This window comes from Erythranthe guttata, chromosome 3 (assembly GCF_056151865.1).
Source record: "Erythranthe guttata isolate IM_541 chromosome 3, IM_541, whole genome shotgun sequence".
NCBI lineage: Eukaryota > Viridiplantae > Streptophyta > Magnoliopsida > Lamiales > Phrymaceae > Erythranthe > Erythranthe guttata.
This window is the reverse complement of record NC_142535.1, coordinates 12154912-12160911: the sequence shown is the minus strand read 5'-3', so window position 1 is coordinate 12160911 and position 6000 is coordinate 12154912.

Sequence of the window (6000 nt, the reverse complement as noted above, 5' to 3'; positions counted from 1 at the left end):
CTATGTACTTTATTTGTATTGAATCTATTTTTTTCAGTTCCGAGATTAGGGATGTTTATTGTGCTCAAAATTTTGATTATGAGTTTTTTTTTTTAAATAGGGATGCCGATGTTGGTTTCTTCGGCAGCCACCATCAGGTTTGCTCTGATTCAATTTTTCTCCACATGACTTTTTTCTTTCCGTTTGCTTTAATCAAGCCCCATAAAATGCCTCTATAATTCTTGAATTCCGTACGTGTTTCATGACTCCTTCAATTTTTTTAGAGGTGCGGGCCAGGTCCCTGACCGGCGCCAGTCTTCGCCCCATCTCGATACATATGGGTGCAACTTTCACTTTTGAGTATCAATTCATAAAAACGCAGAATCGATGCATGTTTATCGTTTTCTGTGGTTTATATACGAAGTTTATTATTTGTTTGTGCTTACCTTTTCATTTGTCATAGGTTGCTGATTGAGTTTAGGCCTTTTTTAGTTCTGCGGGATTTTTACAGAAATTTTGGACTGATATACATTTATCTTTGGATGTCTGTAATTTTAAATTTGTATTAAAATTCTAGGTTGAAATTTTTGAACACTTTTGTCTCTCCTCATTTGATGTAGAACGCGCAAGAGAATTTCCAAAGGAGAGAAAAGAGGCGCGAAGGAAGCGCAAGTATTTATTATCTTTTACAACATTATGTTATATTATTTTTTCCATTTTATGTGGACCTTCATTACATTTTTGCAGCCTATTATTTTGGATTGACCTGTTTGCCTAAAAGGATTCGGTTTCTTTATCATATAAGGTTGTTTTTCTTTTTTTTTAATTATTTGTGGAATAGTCAACTATTGTTCAGTTTGATGGAGGTGCTTTTGTTTGTTGTCTTTCTGGAATGAAAATTCAGCAGGAGTCATTTGAGTAACATAGATGTTTTGTTCTATAAAATATCTCGGTATATTTATCTTAACAAGTTCAATTGAATTTATTTCAGTAAACTTTTGCTAATTTCTGAGGTTTTTATGTGTGCAATGCAAAAGAACAAGCAGCTGACGGGGAGAAGGAACTTGTTGATGACGAGGTAAGTGAGAAGTTATATGTGTGGATGATCAACTGCTTTGACGTTTGTGCAGTGTGATGTTATTTTTTGAAACTTGGTCTTCCATCGTAAATTATTTCTATTTTGTAAGCATGCTCCTTATCTCATGTTTTTTGTTTTTGTTTCGGTTTCGGCTTTAATTTAGGCAATGTTATGTGATTTGTAGATTCAGGGTCGGCTCATGCATATAGGCAGGTTGGGCATTTGCCTAGGGCCCCATCTTATTAGGGGACCCCACCAAGTAATTGTTTATTATATATATATATATATATATATATATATATATATATATATATATATATATATATATATATATATATAGTTTTAAATTTTTAATAAATTGAAAGGGGCTTGTGAATTGTGATAAAAGAAAATGGGGCCTCACTCCATTTAGTATTTCAAAGTCCACCTTGGACTTATCCCATGTAGGAAAAAAAAAAAAAAGAATAACCAATGAAACATAGTCTTTTTATATTATCTCCTTTAATTAATGACTGTAAATTTCAATACAAAGCTTTAAAAATCAAATTTCGAAATTTTCTGATTTTCTCTTGTGCTAGCCTTCTTGTTCTATGAGTTTTTTTAGTTTCTATATTTTATATTATTTGAAAATATTAATTCGAAGCTATATGTCAAATAAATTTCTAAAATGATTTTTTTTTTCTATCTGTTTATTGCAGGTGATTATTGGGTGAAAGTTTCTATTACGTTGACTTTCAACTTGCTATTTACCATGTTCTACAATTTTTGGTCATTGCTCATAATTTTTTCATATATTATGTCGAGTGGATAAAATATTTGTTCGGATCTAAAAACGAAAAAATTAGAATAAGATAGTGAATATCAAAGAGTTGTAGAAAAATCAATACATTTTCATCTATTAAAACACGAATAATAAATTTTAAATAAATCCCTTTTGAAAATAAAGGGCCCCGTCTTTTTTTTTTCGCCTAGGGCCCCCAATAACCTAGAGCCGGCCAACTTCGGTGTTTTTTAGAAGCGAACATATGTTTTGGGCTCTGTGTTTCATGTCTACTTAAATTTACGCTTTTGTTGGATGCCATATATATGCCTTCTTTTTAATATGTAACTTGCATAAATACACGTTGGAAGTTATTTTTGTTTTGGAAGCATGCTCCTTATCTCATGGTTTCGGTTTCGGTTTAGGTTCATTTTTGGTTTAGGTTCATTTTCGGTTTCGGTTTTGGGAAATTGAATTGCTTTTCTTCTTTTCGTTTTCATTATATATAATAAAAGATTTGCAGTTTTGAGTTCTTTTGTGTGGGTTACGTCTATGATGGATTTTCGTATGTGTGTATGTATGCGGCTGTAGGTTTGAAGAAGGTTTTCTCCGCTTTAATTTCTTTAACAATGGTTGCTTTATGGGAAAACATTTATTTAATATATGCAGAGTAATTCTTCGGGTTACCAGGACTTTGTGGGTAGTTTCATTTCACTCGTTACAGACTCGTATTTTCTTTGTCGTCCAGTTACAGAGAATGGTCCATTACAAGGCAAATTCCTGCAGTACCCCTTCACTAACTTGGTAGCTAAAAAAGGCCACAACTATATTTATTTGATTATTTCAAACATTAGGCTAGTACCTGCCGTTAATGTCATATACAATGACAAAAATAGAGTTTAGCGTAAACAAGGTAGCTTATTTCTCGTCCTTTTACAATTTATACCAAGCAATTTGGGTATTGTAAAATTGTCTTTATTTCTTAAAACCTCCCAACACATTTTCCACTCTTCTTTCTTATTTGCAAGACCACAGGTTGATTTAGCTTTCCATTTCGACTGGGTTATCTTCCTTTCATACACTGCGCTGGCCTTTCTTTGCTTATTTTTGTTTTCCATAAGCTTGAAGCTCTACTTTGTCCTCTACTTCATCTTTTAGGGTGTGCGGGTCTTAATTTTTTCAATTTATTTTGATTGAATTATCGCCGCTGTTTGTGGCACCACTTCTTTTCATTTGTGTATCACATGGGGTAATACCGGTTTAAGGACCAAAATTAAAAACTATATATAATATACGGAACTAAACTGTAATTATCCCAAGTTTATTATAAATAATATAATAAATTAATTAACGTTTTCTTAAATCGTAAATCGTAAATTTTGATCGATTTGTTGATATTTAAGATTTATTATATCATTTGAATCAACCAACTTAGGTATGAATGAATTGAATCGTAAGATTTGAATTGTAAATCATATAATTTTAAGCTCGGTATTGCGAATTTTGGCAAACGAATCACTCTAGATTACAGCTGAGGAGGAGTCGAAGCATGCTGCATTGGTGGTGGATATTCGGATATTACAAGAGAGATCCACTTTGGGGTCAAATTCGCAATTTGGGTGGAGCGGCTATGAAGATGGAGTAAGTATAGCGGTGATTCTGCAATTTTCAGAATTGTTTCAGCAAGGGATGTGGATTTCCAGAAAGTACTAATTGACCGCCACTTGGGGGCATTTCCGGTTGAAGGACCAAAACTAAAAATGGTATATAATATAGGGACCAAAACTGTAATCATCCCAAGTTTATTATAAATTTTATAATAAATTAAAGTTTTGTTAAATAGTAAATCGTAAAATTTGATCGATTTGTTGCCATTGAAGATTTATTTTAGCATTTGAACCTACTTAGGTATGAATGAAATTAATTGTACCATTTGAAGGTTAAATCATAAGATTTTAGGCTCGGTATTGCGAATTTTCGTAAATGAGTCACACGTGATTACAACCGATGAGTCGAAACATGTTGCGTTGGTAGCAAATATTTCGGATATTGCAAGAGAGATTTACTTTGAGTTTAAATTTGCAATTCGGGTGGAGCTGGTGGGAAGATGGAGTAAGTATAGGGGTAATTCTGCAATTTTCAGAACTATTTCAGTTAGGGAGGTGGGTTTCGAGAAATTACAAATAGACCCCCACTCGGGGGGCATTACCAGTTGAAGGACCAAAATTAAAGATGGTGTATAAGAAAGGGACCAAAATTGCGAATATCCGAAGTTTATTATAAATAATATAATAAATTAAAGTTTGCTTAAATCGTAAATCGTAAAATTTGATCGATTTGTTGGTATTGAAGATTTATTTTAACATTTGAATCGACATAGGTATGAATGAAATAAATCATAAGATTTTAGACTCGGTATTGCGATTTTTTGTAAATGAGTCACACATGGTTATACCTAAGGAGGAGTCGAAGCATGCTGCGTTGGTAGCGGATATTTCAGATATCGCAAGAGAGATCCACTTTGGAGTCAAATTTGCGATTTCGGTAGAGCGGCTGAGAAGATGGAGTAAGTATATGAGTAATTCTGCAAATTTCTGATCTTTTTCCGGCAGAGAGGTGGATTACCACAAATTACAAATTAACCCCCACATGGGGCACATTTCTGGTTTAAGAACCAAAATTTAAAATGGTGTATAATATAGGGACCAAAACTATAATTATCCCAAGTTTATGATTAATAATATAATAAATTAAATGTTTCTTACATCGTAAATCGTAAAAATTGATCGATTTGCTGGTATTTAAGATTTATTTTAATATTTGAATCGCCTTAGGTATGAATGAATTGAATCGTGAATCATAAGATTTAAAGCTCGATATTGCGAAATTTCCTACAGGAGTCACACGCGATTACAACTGAGGATGAGTCGAAACATGCTGCGTTGGTGTAAAATTAGATTGATTTATTGCAAAAGAGATCCAATTTGGGATCAAATTTGTAATTTGGGTGGAGCGGCTGGGAAGATAGAGTAAGTATATGAGTAATTCTGCAATTTATAGAACTGTTTCAGCCAAAGAGGTGGATTTTCAGAAATTCCAAATTCAACCCCACCTGGGGGAGTTTCCGGTATAAGGACCAAAATTAAAAATGGTATATAATATAGGGACCAAAACGTAAACATCCCAAGTTTATTATTAATAATATAGTAAATTAAAGTTTTCTTAAATCATAAATTGTAAAATTTGATCATTTTATTGATATTTAAGAGTCATTTTAATATTTGAATCGACTTAGGTATGATTGAATTGAATCGTAAGATTTAAATAGTACATCATAAGATGTTAAGCTCGGTACTGCGAATTTTCGTAAATGAGTCACATGCGAGGAGGAGTCGAAGCATGCTGCGTTGGTGGCTGATATTTCAGATACTGCAAGAGAGATCCACTTTGGAGTCAAATTTGCAATTTGGGTGGAGCGGCTGGGAAGATGGAGCTGGTATAGGGGTGATTCTGCAATTTTCAAAATTGTTTCAGCCAAGGAGGTTGATTACCAGAAATTACAAATTGACCCCCACTTGGGGGGCATTATCGGTTTAGGGACCAAATTAAAAATTGGTATATAATATAGGAACCAACACTGTAATTATCCCAAATTTATTATAAATATTATAATAAATTAAAGTTATCTTAAATCGTAAATCGTAAAATTTGATCTTTTGTTGCTATTGAAGATTTATTTTAGCATTTCAATCGACTTAAATATGAAAGAAATGAATCGTACGATTTGAATCTTAAATCATAAGATTTAAGGCTTGGTATTGCGAATTTTCGTAAAGGAGTCACACGTGATTACAACCGAGGAGGAGTCGAAGCATGTTGCGTTGGTAGCGGATATTTGGGATATTTCAAGAGAGATCCACTTTGGGGTCAAATTTTCAATTTGGGTGGAGCGGCAGCGAAGATGGAGTAATTACAGGAGTGATTCTACAATTTTCAGATATGTTTCAACAAGGGAGGTGGATTTCCAGAAATTACTAATTGACCCCCACTTGGGGGTATTTTCGGTTTAAGGACAAAAATTAAAAATGGTATATAATACATGGACCAAAAATGTAAATATCCCAAGTTTATTATAAATAACATAATAAATTAAATGTTTCTTAAACCGTAAATTTGATCAATT